The 19,115-nt window shown below is 50.2% G+C and overlaps 1 protein-coding gene and 1 long non-coding RNA gene across 2 annotated transcripts in view; one reads left to right on the plus strand and one right to left on the minus strand.

Moving 5' to 3' along the window:
• Nucleotides 1-19,115, plus strand: part of Twist2 (twist basic helix-loop-helix transcription factor 2) — a 46,574-nt gene that overhangs the window by 12,601 nt on the left and 14,858 nt on the right. The gene's annotated exons all lie outside the window — the stretch shown is intronic.
• Gm46117 lies at nucleotides 1,366-17,261 on the minus strand. The gene is made up of 3 exons (XR_001779204.2): nucleotides 17,090-17,261; nucleotides 1,943-2,016; nucleotides 1,366-1,621 (listed from the first exon to the last, which is right to left on the minus strand). It is a non-coding gene; the product is annotated as a predicted gene, 46117 (long non-coding RNA).

The following is a 19,115-nucleotide window of genomic DNA, read 5'->3' on the forward strand; positions in this document are numbered from 1 at the left end:
GCTGGCAGCTTCCCAAGGGTGGGCAGGAAGATGTTCCTGCCCAGATTCTCAAAATCCAGCCAACGTTAGGGCCAGCAAGTGCCTGGGTTTCCACAAACATCTCAGCACTAGAGTGCATGCATGGTGCCACCAAAGCAATGGCTTTCATAAAGAAACAGGACTGGGGATCTGTGAGATGAATGTCTCAGTGGGTAAAGATGTAGTTACCTGCCACATCATAGCCAAACACAACCAGGAAATTGAAGGCACTGTCCTCCAAGTCCCCCACAGTGACTGTCCATGGCCCCTCTGACTTCCAGGTTCTCTGGCTGCTTATTCTAAGTGCAACAGGGTAGGTCCCACAGAGTGACTTCTGCCCAACCAAAGCTTAGCCTTCTATAATAGGCCAAACATCATGCCAATCAAAAGTTTAACAGGAACCAGGAAGAAAGTGCTATCCGATGTTTCATATCCAGTGAGATCTTCAAACAGCTATGAGGAAAAGCTTCCAGAAACATAGAGCTGTTTCCGTCTGTGTCCAGCGACATCTTCTCTGGCCTGCTTAACTAGACAAATCATACTCTAGTCATAGCTATAATCAAATTGGCCTGTAGGAAACATTAGCAAAACTACACGTTCACAACAGAAAAGAAACCCCAAGGAAAGTGTGCGATTTCAATGATAATACAAGAAACTCTAAATGTTGGCAGATGCTCTGGCTCATTGAGAGGAGCAAACGTGATCACCTTCAGAACTGAGGGAGGTGGGAGTGAGTCTCGTCCCCCATCTCTGGCCTGGGAGAAAACTCATGCAGTTTGCCTAAGAAGAGTCGGAGGTTTTAACGTTGAAAATATCCCTTCTCAGCACACTTTCTAGATTATTCAAGCTACTGCTCTTCACACAGCTTTTTTGTTGCTGGGGAAGGCAGGTATTCTACCCTTGAGATACATCCCAGCTAGGATCCCCTTGAACCAGTGACTCTGCGTGTAGGGAGCCTTCTAAATCAGTGGTTGCAACTTCTTCTCAACCTGTGGGTGTCACTCCCTTCAGGTTCCAATATCAGACATCCTGCATATCCGATATTTACAGTTCATAACAGTAGCAAGATTACAGTTAAGGAGTAGCCATGGAAATGATAGGACAATAGCGTTTAACCGTAAATTAGACACAGTGAGAAGGGAACAATAATCAATTTCAAAAACAGAACGGTTACAACCGCACAGTGCAACATCATGCAAACACTCCCCCCACCCCAATCTTCATTCCATTGTACATACAAAGTAGAAAACCCCTCAGGCTGTAACTCAGTGAAGTAGCCTGAAACCAACCATATACAGTGAGCTTGGGTCTGGGGCATGCTTGTTTACTAAATACCCCATAGATGCCTTGATTCACCTTTGCTGTCTGGGTGCATGGACACAGAGTAGGTTCTTAAAGACAAAGAAGGCCCACCAGCACCCCTTCCTAAAGGAGAGGTCAACTAACCCTCTGCTCACCTCCATGAAACAATGCCGTCACCACACTGTTTCAGCCACTGCTCCCCAGGGGATGGGTTGGCATTAGAACTTTCTCTCTGCATCCTACTGAAGTGATCTAGGAAGGTGGCTGGGTGGTGGGGCGCTGGCCCAGCGTGCTGCAGGCTCTACAACAAAATCCAGAAAGTGGCCTTTTGAGGGATATTGTCATGTCTTCCTCAATCCACGGGTCACCCCGTCCCTGTCCTCACACAGAGACTGTTGGGCTAGTCTGGGGCATTCCTCTGGAGTGTGCTAGCTAGCCTGCCTTAGGTCAATAGTGTAGCTCACGGGTTCCCCTTGACCACAGGGATGCAGTTATGACTATGAGGCCACATCTTAAGCTCCATCTGCCAGAGCCACCTGCCTCTGTGAGGTCCTTGACTGGTTGATTGTTCAGGTTTAGGGCAGAGATCCCCATGTGTCCATCTTCCCACCAGCAGACTCACCTCAAGACTCGGGTTCCTCTCTGTGTTCTCCAGTCCTCTGGGGTGCCATTTGAGAGGACACCAGTCACTGGCCGCTGCAGATTGTGGAGGCAAGCAGAAAACAGACAAGGAAGCAAAAACATCTCAATGAACTCATTGACCACTCCCCTGGACCATGCTGAGAACAGCCATTTAAAGCCACCTCAGTCCTGGGAGCAGGAAGGTAGCCACTCACCTGTAGGTGTTTGTATTGCCCTTCTTTCTGTAGGGTAAAAGGTTACTCACTCAGCACCTAGGTTGCAGTTGATGCTGTGTATGGTTCATGCTGAGGACCTGGGAGGGTTGGGGACTATGTGGGCATAGCTTCCAACCTGGATCTCCTAACATCCCGTTTCCTGGGACCCGCCCTCTGCAGCCCCTTCATAGACCAAGCTCCCCTCTGAGCTGGAGAGCAACCAGACTCTGAATCTTGTGTCTCCTTTTGCAGTCCTTAGTTGTAATCTAATTTTTGTTATTCTTGTTTTCTTTCACACATTTGACGCATACTTCTGGCAAATTCTAGGACCACACTTGCCAGATGACCAAATCTTTTTTTTTTTCAGAGTAATGACTGACATTTTTGTGAGTTTCCATCAGCTAGGCGGGAAGTGGCTAGAGGTGAGGGGCAAGCTCTCCCACGCTCAGATTCCCTCTGTAGCACTCACCACCATAAATATGTCACACACTCACAGGCCTGCACCTTAGTCCTTGATTCAAAACCACGGATTCCTTTTGTAAAGATCTCAAAGAAGCAAGAAGTTAATGGCTGGGGTCAGTCCCCTGCAGGGGCCTCCTCCATGAATCAGTGCCCCGGGAGCAGGGTGACTCAGAGCAGAGCTTGTGTCTCCTGGTTCTGTGAATAAACAAAGCAGGAAAGTCTGACTGGTCCCTGGGGTGCAGGGTGGGAGGCGGCTCCCAGCTCTGAGGACGCCCCACCCAGCCCAAGAGCCAGGTCAGCCCGAGGAAGGGAAGATCAGAGGGGAGAAGGCTGGACCTCACCGGAACAAAAGCCAAACAAGGCAGAAACAGACCAGAGGGTACTCAGGAAGCTGCTGTCCTGGTGGGTTGAGGTCTTGGGGGGTGCTTAGGATACCCTTAGGATAAACTAGCACAGACACCTGCTCTGGGGCTGTCCATGCCTGGATTACCTAGACACATAAACCACCGCCATCTTCCCACTCCTCCCCTCCTGTGCCTCCCCAGGCTTCACACCTTGACTCTGGGTAACACTGATGCTGATTCCCCTTCCTGAGCACCGAGTAACAGAGTACCATGGAGGTGGGATCCCCTCTTTCTGTCTTCTCCCTCCACAGGATCCTGAGTACGGAATTTGAGGTAGGGTTGGACCTTTGGGACATGACTCTGATATAGCTGTCTCTTGTGAGGCTATGCCAGTGCCTGGCAAATACAGAAGTGGATGCTCACATTCAGCTATTGGAAGGAACACAGGGCCCCCAAAGGAGAAGCTAGAGAAAGTACCCAAGGAGCTGAAGGGATCTGCAACCCTATAGGTGGAACAACAATATGAACTAATCAGTACCCCCCAGAGCTCGTGTGTCTAGCTGCATATGTAGCAGAAGATGGCCTAGTGGGCCATCACTGGGAAGAGAAGCCCTTGGTCTTGCAAAGATTATATGCCCCAATACAGGGGAATGCCAGGGCCAGGAAGTGGGAGTCGGTGGGTTAGGGAGCAGGGCAGGGGAGGGTATAAGGGACTTTTGAGATAGCATTTGAATTGTAAATGAAGAAAATATCTAATAAAAATTGTTAAAAAAATAAAAATAAAAAAGCAAGATCAGAGACTCCTGGATTCTCCAAGCATGCAAGGTTCAGAGGATCTGGCTGGAAGGTGGCAGAGTCCCTTCTCTTCTGTTGTTCCTGGGGACACAGACATCATTGCCCTGCAAAGGCAAATGGCCAGAGGGGGTGCTCTAGGCTCAGTTGGTCTCCACCATTCCATCACATATCCTCAAAAAGGCCCAGGGAGGCTGGGACTTCCTCCATTTCACAGGCAGGGAAACTGAGGTCCCCAGAAAATGGATAGCAATGGGCACAGGCTAGGAAGCAAACCCAGGTAGTCTGCTTTTAGTACATTGCCCCAAAATTCCATTTCCCCTTATGAATATGGCCCAGTTCTTAGGGAAATACATTTTCGCAAATGTGAGGCAGCCATTCATCTCAGCTGCTATGTGCACTCCCTAAGGGTGACAGCCCACCTGGGAACAGCCAGGCACTTGCTGACATTTTCTATACTCTTGTCAACCGCTCTCAGGTGTTTTGTGTGCTCACTGACAGGAGGAGATGGAGCATGTGGCCGGGAAGATCTATGTCTGCAGACTGGGGGTCAGGGGAGAGCCAATCACAGAGTACCTGGTGTATGCTGTTTGGGGGCTTGTCTTCCTACTGTGGCAATGAGAAATGTCAGCTTTTTCTCCTGCTAGAAGGCTCACTGACACCCTCAGTGGCAAACCGTCTTTCCATATGTAGTAAGACTAAGTAACAACTCACAGGCCACTTGCCACTGCTGGGCCTTGTTGAATTTGTTTCTCACTGTTGTGACAAGCTGCCCGACAGAAGCGGCTTCAGGAAGGGTTTCTTTTGGCCGTCCGAGGCTGCAGACTACCATGGAGGGGAAGGCGTGGCAGCAGGGACTGGAGGCAGCCAGGGCCACATGGCATCCATAGTCAGGAAGCAGAGATGAATGCTGGTGTCTGCCCCCTTCTCCTTCCTATTCTGTCCAGGACCCCCTCTCCATCCAGCGAAAACTGCCACACACACACTTAGGAGATGTCTTCAATGCTCAGTTAGACCTCTCCGGAAAAGTCCTCACAAGCAAAGAGGTGCGTCTCCTAGGTGATTCTAAATCCAGTCAGATTGACAAGGAAGATGTCAAATGTGATCAAAATGCCCCTCCCAGTTATGGAACACTTGCAGTTTCCCTGCCTCTCCGTGCTCAGCAGGACTGTGTAGACCCTCCCCAGCTCTTCCTCATATGGTCTTCCTGTCTACACGTTGATCTGACTCACTATTACTGGAGTAACAAGAGCTGTGTCCCACCGAGTGTTTGGTATTACCTTCCACGTGTGGACTCCTTTACCTTGGTTCCCACCCACTGCCCAGCAGTTGAACCAACCTGACCGGCCATGCCCCGTCTTGCTTCTGCCCTACCTTGAGCATGCCCTGTCCATACTGTGCCCAGGGCCCATGAGACTACAGTGTCAGGGATCCAGGTGCTGGTCCCTAAAACATGGCATTCTCACGGTCTGTGACTTTGCTCTGCTGTACTTAGCTAGAACACCCCTCTGCCTCCCTTTAGCACCTGCTTCCAGTGTCCACCCATGGGGGAGCTCTGGTCATCCCCGGACATCTACTGTAACAACCTAAGCTCCCTGCCCCAGAACGCCCTCTAGTGATAGTCCTTAGCTATGACACCCCGCGTGCCTGTCAGAGTCATTTATGACCCACATCTGGCCGCCTTCCCCAGACTGCAGAAGGCCTGGCACCGAGTGATGCCTTGGACAGGAGAGCACCTGAAGCATTACTGCATGCACAGAGGGGTGGCTGAGTCCTACACACAGCCGGACATGTGTGTGTGTGCTCGTGTGAAGCTTCACATGGGCCAAGTGCAGAGAACTAGAAACTGATAAGGGTGTGCCACCCTCATCTGGTTCAGCGGAGGATGTGTAAGATAGTTTGGGAGGGAAGTATCCCACAGAAAGCCAGGGGAGCTTTGGGTATGGTTTCTGGACCAAACAGGAGGATGACCAAAGCCCACAGGAGATGGGCCAGAGCTAAAGATCAGCAGAAGGCAGTGTCAGACACTTGGTGTGGAGGAGGTTCAGCAAACAAGCAAAGGATAGATGCAATAGAAGCAAAGATCCCATAGAAACAGCAGGCTGAGAAGACAGATAGCAGTGCCAAGTCACCTCCCTGTCTGTGTGATGACCACTGAAGACTCAGTCCTGCCTACACCAGCCCCCAGAGTCTGGGTGTGCTGGCTCAGCTGTGGCTTCCTGCACCTGGCTCTTGGTGCCTTGGGGGAAAGGCCCTGGGAACTCAGTGAGTATAACAGTCTAAGACAGAGCTCAGGCAGGAACTGATTTAGAGGCCCCAAGCTTCTACCTGCTCTTCTGGGAGATGCTATCTGACAGTGGTACACCTTGGGCTCCATTCAACTCCAGAGCCAGGCAGGATTTGAAAAGGAAAGCTCTCAAGTCTGATTGATAACTCCAGAAACAGGATGGGGAGCCCCTGCAGGGCAAGAGGTTCTGCCTACTGCACTCAGGGGTACAGCCATATCAGACACTGGTCCCTTTCCAAGATACATCCCAAAAGACATTTCCTGGGACTTGGAGGAGAAAAATGGGCATCTAGGCAACCCTGGGTGACTACATCTGTGACAAGCTACATTCTCAGTGCAGCCTCTGCTGATGTCATGCTCTAGAATAGTCTACGACAGAGTGAGTTTCAAGAGGCAGAAGGCAGGTCTCAAAAGGGTCGGTGGGCATCGGGGGCCCAGGCCACAAACAAGGAGGGAATCAATCATTCCGGTTTCCCTAGGGTGGTGGCAAGGCTGGTGTTACCATAGTGTTTAGCGATATGTAGGACAAAGGAGGAGGCGGTTTGATGGCTTAGCCTGGCAGAGTCTCCTGGGCTGGGGGCTCTGGTGGGATCAGCTTCTGAGAGCAGGCAACAGAGGCTTAAGGAACGGTGAGATGGCAGACTGCCAGCAGCCGCGCACAGCAAGCAAATGGTTGAAGCGTTTTCTTGCAAAAGATGAGTCTGGGGAGGACTCAACGGACAGTTGAGTCCCACTTGCGGTAAGCAGAAAAACTGGTCTGCACGGGGTGGGAAATGGCTCCTAGTGCAGTGAGAATCAGTTTCAAGGGGGAAAGGGGGACTGGTCCATGCTGCTGCTGTGACTTTTCGTCTAGAGTTTCTCAGTCCCCAGCACCCACATAAAACCTGAGGAAGATGTGGGGGAAACATCGGCAAACCTGGAACTGTAGAGCAGACACAGAACTCAGAGCTGGGACAGTGAATTTCATGGTTCTATGGGAGAATGCGTCTCAGACAATAAAAAGATAGGGAAGAACAGAGGAAGACAACCTGATGCCAACACACACACACACACACACACACACACACACACACATGCATGCACATGCACACACACACGAGTTAATATCCAGAATATATAAATAATTCCAAAGATTCAACAATTAAAATGAGCTGAAAGTTTGGATAGACATTCCTTGAAAGAGAAAGAAATGAAAAGAAAGCCCATGAGATACTCCACAACACGGCTGACCTTCAGTGATACACAAATGCCAGCCACTGTGAGAGTCCACCTCACCCCCCCACCCCCAGGAGGAAGCTTCTAGCAAAGCCAAACAATCAAACAACAGCAAGCATTTGAGAGATGGCTTGGTCGTGGAGGAGCCTCTTCAGGTACCCAGAGAAGGAGCATCACAGACGTCCCAGAGGGAACTGAGAGCCCTGTCTTTCCAGTCCTCTGTCTCTTCCATCAGGCTTGAGAGCCATTTCTGTTAGCATATGCCTCAAGGTCCGTCCAGGTTACAGCTATGCCAGGATTTCAGTTTTTAAGGCTAAATCATATTTAATGTTGTACAGCATTATTCATAGTCACTGGTCTGTGGATGAACAACTTGCCTGCTTCCCACTTCACAAACCCCTCAAAGTCACAAGGACCAAGAGCCTGACTCCATCAGTAAGACTGGCCATTCTAAACTGTCCCCAGTGTGTATCAGGCCATGAGTCCATGCCATGAAGATTTCTGTAGATGCATTGGTCACCTGTCGAGCTAACTGTCCTAATATTAGAAGTTTTGTGGGCATGTGCTGGCACCCCACGTCTGCTCCCTGGGTATGCCTCTCCTTCTCTTTATGTACAGGTAGGTAGATGCCAGATTTCAGTGCACACACAGCCTCTGGTTGATGTACAGACTCAGCCCTCTCTTTTGAAAATCAGTAGCTCTGATTCAGGTTAGAAATTGCTAGAAGACCTGCCATCCATACAGTCACTCTCCTGACCCACCAAACCTCCACACTGCCTTGGCCCCCCAGCCCTGGCCTACAGTACAGACCATGGCCTAGCCAGGTCTTACCTAGAACACCATTTCCCTGGGCTAAAGTTCAGATGGTAAAAGAAATGGCTTTACCTTGGGCTGACCTTGGCACTCGAGGACACAAAGTTGACCCGGAACACCTACAACTGATCCAGGAACTCTGACTGGAGACTATTCTAAGGACGTGATGCCAAAAAGTTAGAGAGGGCGTGAAGATGGTCAAGGCCTGTTGCTGAGACCCTGACCATGGGTCCTTTGCTTTCCAGTTACCATGGCAGAGATATCTCCGTGTTTGTAATTATAAAACACAATGTAAAGGTTGCCATCCTTACAGTGTTTAGGTGTGTGGTTCTGTGGCACTGATCAAGCTTGCACTGTTTGCTAGGTGAGTAATTTCATCACACACTGTAACAACCGTCAGAAGCACCCGCCTCTACACCCTCATTAAACACTAACTCCCATCTCCTGCCCTGGCTCTTGGTGCCATTCTAGTTCCTGCCTCTGGGGACCTCCTATGACAGGAATTCCACAGGATTTATCACTGTAACTAGCTTACTTCAGTTAGCATATGCCTCATGGTCCACCCAGGTTACAGCTATGCCAAGATTTCATTTTTTTAAGGCTAAATGATATTTCATGTTGTACAGCTTCCCACTTTTGACTTTCATGAATACTGTGGCTATAAGCACAGTATGCTCTTCTATCATGCTTTTTGATGTCCACAAAGCTTGTTCTATCACGGTGATCAACTGGGTCCGCGTAGCACTGGATTCCCTGACTTATCCTCCAGATGTGGGTGGACCCTCACATCTATGTTCTGGGTTTCACGGTCTCTTTATCACACCAGTCCCCTCCCTGTGACCAGCTGTCCTCACGGAGACTCTGTTCATAACGTCCCAGAGAAGCAGAAATGAAATCCACAGGGAAGGCACCGGCTCTAGGACAAAGAACCACAGCCTATCACAGCCTGAGTGGATTTACAGTGTTCTTGTCACTAGACGGCTCCAGCTATGAAAGACAGTTGTTGGCATCGCCTCTTTTGAGATGGTTTGATCTGTCAGGGCAAACCAGGGAGGGAGGCAGGGCAGCTGGTATCTGTCACTCTCCTGGGCCACAGAGGACTCAGTTCCATTTTTCTTCACTGGGTTGAAACATGGCAGTCAGAAGTCTCTCAAGGAGCCTTGAGGACAGGATGGGGGGATGTCCCCTTCAGGACTTAGCAGAAGAAAAGGTCATCTCAGGACCCCTCTGACTGTACTGCCCACTGGGACAGAAGAGTTCCAGCCATTCCACCACTGGATAAAGGTAGACTTGGCCAAGAGATGAAAGAGGAAATTTGGAAAACTCTGTGATGCTGACCAACATTTCCTTAGAGAGTCCCTGTGGCTGTGTGCTCCATGTGGCTGGAAACTGTGGGATCTCACACCATCTGTAAGGGCTGGGCTTCCAGCCGCTGCAACACTGCAAATTCCTGGTGACACAGGAGCCAAAGGCACTTTGTGAACTTCTACTCCCTCACCAGGGGACAGCGTGAGTCAGGCCATACAAATTCCCATGATGTCAGCCACTCTGCTTAGCTTCTGGGACTCCTAGGTCCCTGTGCCTTTCTCCCCCTGTCCCCAAGTAGCAAAGCATAAATAAACAGATGGAAAGTTACCTCACAGATCCCTGGCAAAGCCCTCTGGCCCTGCACAGCCCTGGCTGGGTGAAAGTTTACTTTAGAAGATTCTGATGCAATAAAGACAGACAAAGGAGGTGGCTGGTCATGGGCTCTAGCACTGTCGGGGCTTGGAGGGAAATGGATGCAGGAAAGGCCCAGGCTTCAGGTTAGAGTTCAGGTCTCCAGCTCCATAACTCTGGAAAGAGAGAAAGAAAGAAAGAAAGAAAGAAAGAAAGAAAGAAAGAAAGAAAGAAAGAAAGAAAGAAAGAAAGAAACCCAGTGGTCATCTGTGCCCCTTACAAGCTAACTGCTGTCTACTACTACTGCCAAGAAGCTCACTATTAGGAGACACAGCCAAGTGTGCTGGTGTTCACTTGCAATCCCAGCAGGAACACGGAAGTGAACGTAAGAGGCTGGGAGCTGGCTCGGCTGGCAGTGTTTGCTGCAGGAACATGAGGACCCAGGTTCAACCCCTTGAACCTGTACGCAAAAGTTGGGTGACGTGGTAAAAGTGTTTTCAATCCCAGCACCGTGGAGGCAGAGACAGGAGGGTCCCGAGGGCTCAAAAGTAACTGGGAGATCCGGGGAGGGATCTGCCTCAAAAGATAAGGCAGAGAGCAACTGAAGAAGAGCACTCTGACCCGCCCTACTTACATACATGTGCACACACACCTGCATGCATATGTGCACCCAAAAACACCCCCAGCAAATAAATATGTAAATAAAGTCCAAGGCCAGCCTCAATTACATAGTAAGGACCAGGCCAGCCTCAGAAACACAGTGAGACCTTATCTCAAAAGTAAGTGCAGCGGTGAAGAGCACTGGTTGTTCCTGCAGACGATTGAAGTTCTGTTCTCAGCACCCATGCCAGGCAGCTCACAACCATCAAAAACACAAGCTCCAGGGGCTCCGGCAACCTCTTCTGGCCTCCATGGGCACTTATACCCACATGCACACTGGCATACACATAATTAAAAAAGAAAACATTTACGTGCATGCATACATACATACATACATACATACATACATACATGCATAAGATGCATGAAGCCTGAGCAGATGGTAAGCAGGAGCTTCATGGATGGTAGAGACATCCACCTGGGAGAGCCTGTGTCTAGCTGAGTCCTGATTCCTCTATCCCATGTACACCGCTATTAGACAGAACTGGGTTTCAGCAGCAGTTGCAGAGACAAAAGTCTTCCCTATGATGTGTCAACATAGCAGAAGCTACATCAGAAGAAAGAGAAGCCTGTGGGCCCACAAGAGCCTTCACTTTGGCTTCTCCCGAGGCCAGCAAGGGACCTGACAGAAGCAAGAGAAATCAACTTCTTCAGAAGTTAAAATTCTAGGTCATTTGCAAGAAAAAGAAATGTACTAATCTTTCTAAAGAATATATCATCGTCGGGGAAATAAGAGGGTTTCTGTATGGGACAAAAAGGTAGTTTAACATTGATATATTTACAAAGTTTGTAACACACTTTGGCAAAATGTGCTAAAGAGCGTGCGATGAATTCGTGTTCTTTGATCACTTATGTCAATCAGCACTTCCATAGTGAGAAAAGGGAGTAACTGTGGTGGACTCAGGGTCCTGAAGCTCTGTGTGGCAACTCTGCTTCTGCAGCAGGCTCTGCTACTTGAAACCTCAGCCTTCTAACAGGAGCCTCTTCCTGTCCCTGCAAGCAGCTCTGTTTGAGTCAGCAGGGGTGTCTGGCAAGATTGTTTTTGTCTTCTAAAGTAATTCCACGGGGGGGGGGGGGGGGGGGAGGATGGAAAGGGAGAAAGTGAATCAACAAAGCACACTTCATTCAAAAATGCCACAGTGGTTTCTAAGACCTTGCATGCTAATCTAAAAATAATAATAATGAGATAAAGTAGTTCCATGGAAACTGAAAACTGATGGAGTCCTGAAGACAAACAGTAGGTGATAAATAAATATTTGTAGATGATACAGTTGCCTTTCAGGAGCCCTGCTCCCCGCCCTAGCACCAACACAAGTGTTATTCAGAATCCGTAGGACCCATGAGCAAGCTGTGATGGAACTCAGCTCTTACCTAGGACAGAGTTCAACACTCTCTTATGCACATCAGCAATAGCTAAGTGCTCTCTATTGTCAGCCAAAAAGATGCCAGCCACAGAAATGAAGACTAGGGCTAGCTAGGGGGATAGCTTAGCCAGTAAATAGTGTTTGCCTTGCAAGAAGAGCAGCCTGAGTTCAGACCCCCCAAAACTCACTTTAAAATAAAAGAAACCAAGTACGGTGGTGGTGGTGGTGGTGGTGGTGGTGGTGGTGGTGGTGGTGGTGGTGTGGGCACCAGTGCTGGGGACAGAAAACAGGTAGTTCTCTAGGGGTTGCTGGCCAGCCAGCCTAGCCTACTTGGTGAGCCCTAGGCCAGTAAGAGACCCTTTTTCAAAAAAAAAAAAAAAAAAAAAAAAAAAAAAACGGTAGGTAAAGCCTGAGGAAAGACACCTGATTTATCCTATGGCTTTTACACATACACACACATGTGCGTGCAGACAAAATGATACAACACAGAAGAAAATTTAGATACTATCTTGTATCTGCCTGATGAGGGACGGGGCGGGTTTCTTGGGAGTACAGCAGAACATGACCTTGAAGGATCAGTTCTGCTTACAGTGGGGATGTGTGGAAACGCAGCGCTGAGCACGTCATTTCTTTACCAAATCACATAGATAACAGTTTCAAAGCGGCAAGACTGTGCTCAGGCAGCTCTGAGAGTCGGGACAACAGGGGTGCCAAGATTTTTGCGGAGAAACTAGGAGTGGTCTGTCTCTTACAGCTGATGCTGTTTCAGGGGTGTGTTGTAAAACATCTGGATGCATCCTGGGAAACACATGGAAAATGGATGGCATGAGCCATGGAGTCCTCCAGAGAAAGCTAATACTTGTCACAGGCTGACTTAGGGTGAAAGGGACAGTGCAAACCCTTGGGTAGAAAGGATTGCACTAGTCCCAGTATGATGGGCTGGTACTCGGCAGACAGAAGGGTAAGGACAGCCAGGAGAGGGTGGTAAGCTCTGTGTTGGGTGCTCTCCCCGCCCCCGACATTTCCTAGCCCTTTCCTAGCCCTCTTTGGAGTGAGTGGGCCACCATGTGCTCTGTCAGAGCTCACCTTACCCTGCACAATTAGCCTCACACTGGGCCTTCCTTACAAAGCCTCCAGCCTCAGTTCAATGGCAGCCAGCAAATAGTCCCGTAGAGCATCCAGAAAAGCATAAGCAGGCAGCCTCCCACCCACCCATCGGGAGTGGGGGCAGGACTTCTTAAGGCCATGGGAATCCATAGACCTGCTAGGTGTGCAGGGCTCTGGTGATCGTCAGAGCCCAGCTGGGAGGGGATCTGGGTCAGCTCCTGCCCCTTGGCTCTGATGTAGCAAGTAAGTGGGGGGTGGGGGGAGCAATCTTTTTCCCAGGTGCTCTCCACCCTGCTGCAGAGTCTGCTCCATTAGGAGAAGCCACCCAAGGAGCACGCTCCTCCAAGAACAAGAGCGACTACAGAGTTAAGTCTCAAACAGTCTCTGGTAGCTGGCTCCCTGTGACCACTGGGACAAATTTAGTGAGACAGAAGGATGCAGGCCTCATAGCGGGAGTCTGTGCACCTCTCTTTATAGCAGGCCACCTTCTGGAGCTGACTGCCTTTGAATGCTTAAGTGTTAATGTTGCAGACAGCAGGAAGGAGGGGCATGTTGAATGTAGGAGCATGTGACCTCACTCTAGAGGCCAGGTCATAAAACGTGAAGTCACAATGCAACAAGTCTCCTATGACCACGCCACACTGGATGCGTTGCTTGGAGGAGGTTCCCCAGACACAGAAAGGCCAGAGTGTGAGCCACCCATCTCGAGACAACATAGCCTGCCTGGCTCCCTCCACTCACTGGGGTCTAATCTTGCCTTACCTGGCTTGAGCTTCTTAAAGGCTTGGAGTTGGCCCTGTCTTGGTGAATTTAGTTATTGAAGAACTTGAAAATGGATTCTCCACTAGTGAGGGACAGTCTCGGGCCATCCTCCCAAGAATGAGTATCCTCAACTCTCAGAATCCCTTTGCTATATATGACAAGCCTTGCTCATGTGTGCCCTCCCTGCCAGACCTGCTCCCCAGTACCTTAGACATCCTGCCTCCCACTTCCCCATGGCCCTTGATCTACACCAATATGCCTATCTGAAAACCATACCCATGAGGACCAGGAGCCCAGCTAGTGCTGGTGTGTACATACAGCTTTGGGGAGCTGGTCTGCCAGTCAGTACTCACAGGAGGCTCCCTGAAAATGCAGGAGGGAGGATTATGTTCTGGTGCAGATGGGGTATGGAAGGGGTTGCTGCAGGGAATGAACAGAGATGCTTTATGAAGAGCAGAGTAAATAGAGTCTGGGATGAACAGTGACCAATAGGTGGTCTGCTTCAAAGCTGGCAAGAGTAGGTTCTCTGGGGAGGCTGCAAGCTGTGTGTGCGCAGAGAGAGGGCCTCGGATACAACCCTAGGCCACTGACATATTGAATCATTACTCATATTTAGCATCATGCTAAGTAAGTGTGGGTCACTGGCCAGACTCACCCAGGGCTCGACTCTCATCAGCCACACCTGAGGGAGCCTGCCCCTTGATGACAGCAGAGGTGGCTCCCTTCACCTGTACCCACCACTGTCCCAACCACTTACTCACTCCTTCCTTTGCTCATTCATTCATTCATTCATTCAGTCAGTCAGTCATTCATGACCTCAGGCTGCCTGGACCAGAAAGTAGTGTCCCAAAGAAGAGAGTTCTTGGGGCTCTTACAAGGGCTCGGTAGGTTCCAGGAACATTGTTATCTCAAGAGAATAGCAAGGTTGGGAAAGTTTGGGGTCTCCGTCCTGCATCAGACCAGGCAAGCTGCTTTGCTATGGAGTCTTCCACTTCAGCCCATTTCAGCTTAGTTCAGCCACCAGGCTGAGTGGCCTCCCGTCCATGCACATGTGCATCCTGTACTAACATGCCAAAAGGAACAACGGGCCCTTCAGATCCACGGAGGAGAAGGACCTCCCTGTGAGGGCCTGGGATTCCCAGCCATGCCAACCTTTAATGCCACCCCTTCCCTACCCCACACACCCTACCACAGCACTTGTTGAAGGGTCATACAGAGAGCCTGATGTAGGGACTTTTCTGGGACCTGTCTTGCTCCAAGCCCACAACACTGTCTCAGATGAACTCAGCTCTGTGGTGTGGCCTGGCGGTCATGGAATGCCAGCCCCTGTGTAGCTCAGGGGTGAGGAAGAGGGAGTCCACCTGTGCTGACTCAACTTCTGAGAACCTTCAAGGCCATCAGATAGAAAGGAGGCAGGAAAATACATCAGCCTGGTTTTCTACTTTCATGCTGTGGCCTCAGCAGAAACAAAAAGCCAGTGTCCCTCACTGTGCCAGGATGCCCTGCCTTACAGAACAGACAGTCCTCGGGAGGCATGTAGGAACTGCAGCCCCGTCGCTCTCATCCCAGCCTCCTTAACAGCTCCCACAGTCAGCCTCGTGACTGAGTGCCTCTTTCTACACCATGCCTCCCAACCAGGAGCTGATGGTCTGTAAAAGCACTCAAGACTCCTGAGCTGTACTCCTGCAGGAGCAGAGAGTGCTACAACCTCCAGACTGATTTTACTCTGTGATGAGGGGATGGCGGGGGTCTGTTTGGAGTCCCCAGAGGTAAGAACTCAATTTTGAAAGTCCTCCAAGGACAAAGGTTTTTCAAAAACAAACTATAACCATGGTTTCTGAGTTGTTCTGCCAGAGAGCTGGGACACCCAGGATCAGGTTTTCCTAAGCCAGGTGTGTCCCCCCAGAATGGACTGCTAAGGCAAAGTGTCCAGACAGATAGTAAATGCCAGGCTTTCACAAACAGCTCCCAACACTGGTCCTCCTAGTTAGGAACTAGACGGATGTAGATTGTCCTTCCGTGATTCTTTTCCTTTGTTTGGCTTTTCAGCTAATTCTAGAAACTTGAGCAAGGGCTTGGAGCACCTGAGTCTCCACTCTCTGTTACTTATATTCAAACCAGGACCTCATGCATGCTAGGCAAGTGCCCTACTACTGAGCTGTGCCTCAGCCTTCTCTGTCTACTTTGCTCACTGGAGCAGTGCTGGGAGCACCTAGGAGAGGCTCCGATGCTTACTGACTCCTGTTTTACTGTCTGGACTGGGTGGCCCCTCTGATCCTTTCCTCCTGTGGAAATGCCCTGTGAGTAATATGTCATCCTCTGTAAGAGTACAAAGGGATACAGGGGACACTTAGGACAATTCATATAGAGTGTGCACAGATAGGGAAATTCATGCACAAGAAGATCTATACACATCGATGTCTATACACATAAAGATAATGTATGTGTACATAGGAATCCATGTACAAATGAGGATCCATGAACACAGTCGGACCTGCAAAAAGACAATGACCTGTGCACATAGTGAGAGCTGTGCACACATGGGGAGGATCCACACACCCAGTGGGAGTTGTTTACACATAGGATTCCATACCCACAGTGGGAACATCGTACACACAGAGATCTGTGCACACAAAGATCCACGCATACAGGGTGCCACATATGGGGAGATCTGTGCACACAAAGATCCACGCGTACAGGGTACCACATACGGGGTGGGTGCTGTGCACTTGGTGGGAGCAGCAGAGCCCCAGGGTCACATACCAGCTTTTTTTTTTTTTCCATTTGACTCACTTCTAAAATTCTCTACTGATTTAAAATCCACTCCTGCTTGCTTCTGCAGCTGTGGGTCCCTGAGGAGCCTGACTGGCTTACTTGACATTAAACAGGAAAAAGCAGGAGAGAAAAGACAGAGTGGGAAGGGATCGTGAATAGAGATACCCAGAGCTATATACGCCGTGAGACAGAGACTGCCCAGTGCTTTGAGCACTCCCTGCCCCCCTAATTCCAGCAGAGCCAGAAGGTGTGGGATTTTGAAGACACACAAATCAGGGGGACCATTTAGCACCAGAGGCAAAGACTTTTCTAGAAGCCTGGCAGGGGAGGAGCCCCAAGCCCACTAAGGGAGATGAATAAGATGTGTTCCTGGCTCCATGGGCATCAGAGAGGGCCCTGGGAAAGGAGACAGATGCTAATCCTTGTGAGGAGATAGGCCAAGGGTGTTGTTGTTTTTTGCCTTCCCCTCTGTGTGATGAACATAACTGACTGACCTTCCCTTTTGCATCAGCTGGACTTCAGTGATTGATGGCTGATATGGCTGGCAGCTCTGGTTTCAGTCTGTCTCACCCAGCGTTAGCTGCCTTCAACCTCCCCATCACTCTGCTTATCTGAACCCCTCCCTACCCTCCCCCCAACCTCTCAGCTCCTCTCCTAGTGCCTCCCTAGAAGGAAGGCACTGTGGATACTTACAGTGCTTGGGAGATGATGTGTGGGCCTCACCTTCATCAAATAGCCACCTGTGCATCCTCACCTCTACTCTGGGGTCCTGGTACCCAGGGCCACCTCAGGTCTCCTTGCTGCCTGCTGCTGGAGTGAGATCCTGTGATTCCCCAGACAGAGGAGTGGGAGGCTCCGCCCAGCCCAGGGGCTCCCCTGCACATTACCTGGTATTCACTGACCTTCAAAGCTGGCTTCTGAAACTGCCCTGCCTAGGATGCTGAGGGTTAAATACAAAACAAGATTCTAAGCTTGGAATGACTCATGAGCTGACTTCAAGGTTGGGGTTCCATTGCACCGGCCCCAGGGTAAGTCTGGGGGCAGGGGATGGACAGTTCCTTCTGTTTGGGGGCTGGCATACATGACTGAGATTAAGGTGCTAGAAATGTCCCCTGAAAAAAAACAGGGTGGGCTTTCAGCCAACAGTTTACTCTTCTCTGAGGAAGATCTCTGTCTGAACTGCTAACACCAGTACATTTCCCCCTTCACCTGCCATTTCACAGGTCCATCTAGGTTCCTGGGACAGCATGGGTGAAGGCAGAGCAAAGCTAGGAGCTTGTCTGTGGAGGTCATGTACAACGTCAATGGGACTAAAGGCACATTGTCCCTGGGAACCACATTTCCCTATTCTTTGATCCAGGGGGTCCACAGATCCTGTCCAAATCAGGCAGATGGTCAGAGGCTAAGCCATCATTGCCAGGCAGTGCCCCACATCTCTGGGTTTCCCTGACCTGGGCTTTAGAGCAGTACCCGATTCCCCCTCGCATCACTGGTTCTATGTCCTGGGCTATGGCAAGCCTCTGCAGGGTCAAGGGCCCAGCTCATCTGGTTAACAGCCTCTTCCAGGGGCCTCACCAAAAACCCTGACAGTTGCTAGCTGATTTGGCCTGCGTCCTATAGTGAATGGAGGAGACTGAAGATCTGGCCTCTGTTGCTTCAGGGAAGCCTGGGTCTTGGTTGGAGATTGGTACCTACCACTGAGACACCTCTCACTTCCGGTGTGCTTTGAGAGGGGGCTGATCTGTAAACTGTGATCAGAGTTTCAGCCTAGAAGTTAAACCACTGGGGGTTTCCCCACGAAGACTGACATTCAGTGACCCTCCATCGTAAGCTAACAGGATGGTCCCCATATCTTATGCCTGTCCGGTCCTTCTGGTGACTTCGTTCCAGACTGAGAGTGAAGTAGGACCGTTCTAGACTGAGAGTGAAGTGGGACTATGGATTAACCACTGCAGGGCCTGTGGTTTAGCTCTTCCTATGGCTCATTGTGTCTTCCACCAACCAATTACAACATCCTAAACCCCAGGTAGACTATTTAAGGAGAATGTGTTTTCTTTGCAACACATTAAAATGCCATCTCTGTTCACAGGACAAGGCTTGCAGGATTTCTAACCCTCCGATGCTGGAGGAATGCAAGAGATGACCCTGTCTGGCTGTTTTGTCTTCCCATCATGAGCTCACCTTACCCTGTATCCCAAGCATGCTCCTGGGCTGTCTTCTGGTTGTCAGGGGTGTGAGGTGTTCGTAAGACTCCATGCCTCCATCCTAATGTGATGAGCTTTGGCCTATTGTTTGATGTCTAGGAGGTAGGGTGTGTGTGTGGGGGGGGGGGGGGATGAAGAGATTGGCAGAGGAATCAGAGGGAGGGAATGGGAGGTAGGAAAAGGTGAGCGAGTGGTCAGCACTGCTGCTCAGATACCAGTAAGCGCAGTCACACAGAAACCCCCAATGTTGTTTCTCTAGCTTCACCCCGACGGCCACAGCAGGAGGACAGAAAGCAGGCAGCCCACCACTGTTACCCTGGAAGGCTTGGGCCGGAAAATCTGTCAGGAGGTCTCAGAACATGCTTGGATACCCCACCCACCCCCATTCCTGACGTTGGGTGGGGCCATGTGACTGGTTCCAAGCAATGGGCCTTGGGAGGAAGTGCTGCTGGTCTTTTGCAGCTAAAGCATCGAACTGGCATGCGTCACTCTGATGTCTCTTGCTGCCCTTAGTT

The sequence above is a fragment of the Mus musculus genome, chromosome 1, assembly GCF_000001635.26.
Source record: "Mus musculus strain C57BL/6J chromosome 1, GRCm38.p6 C57BL/6J".
In the NCBI taxonomy this organism is placed as follows: Eukaryota; Metazoa; Chordata; class Mammalia; order Rodentia; family Muridae; genus Mus; species Mus musculus.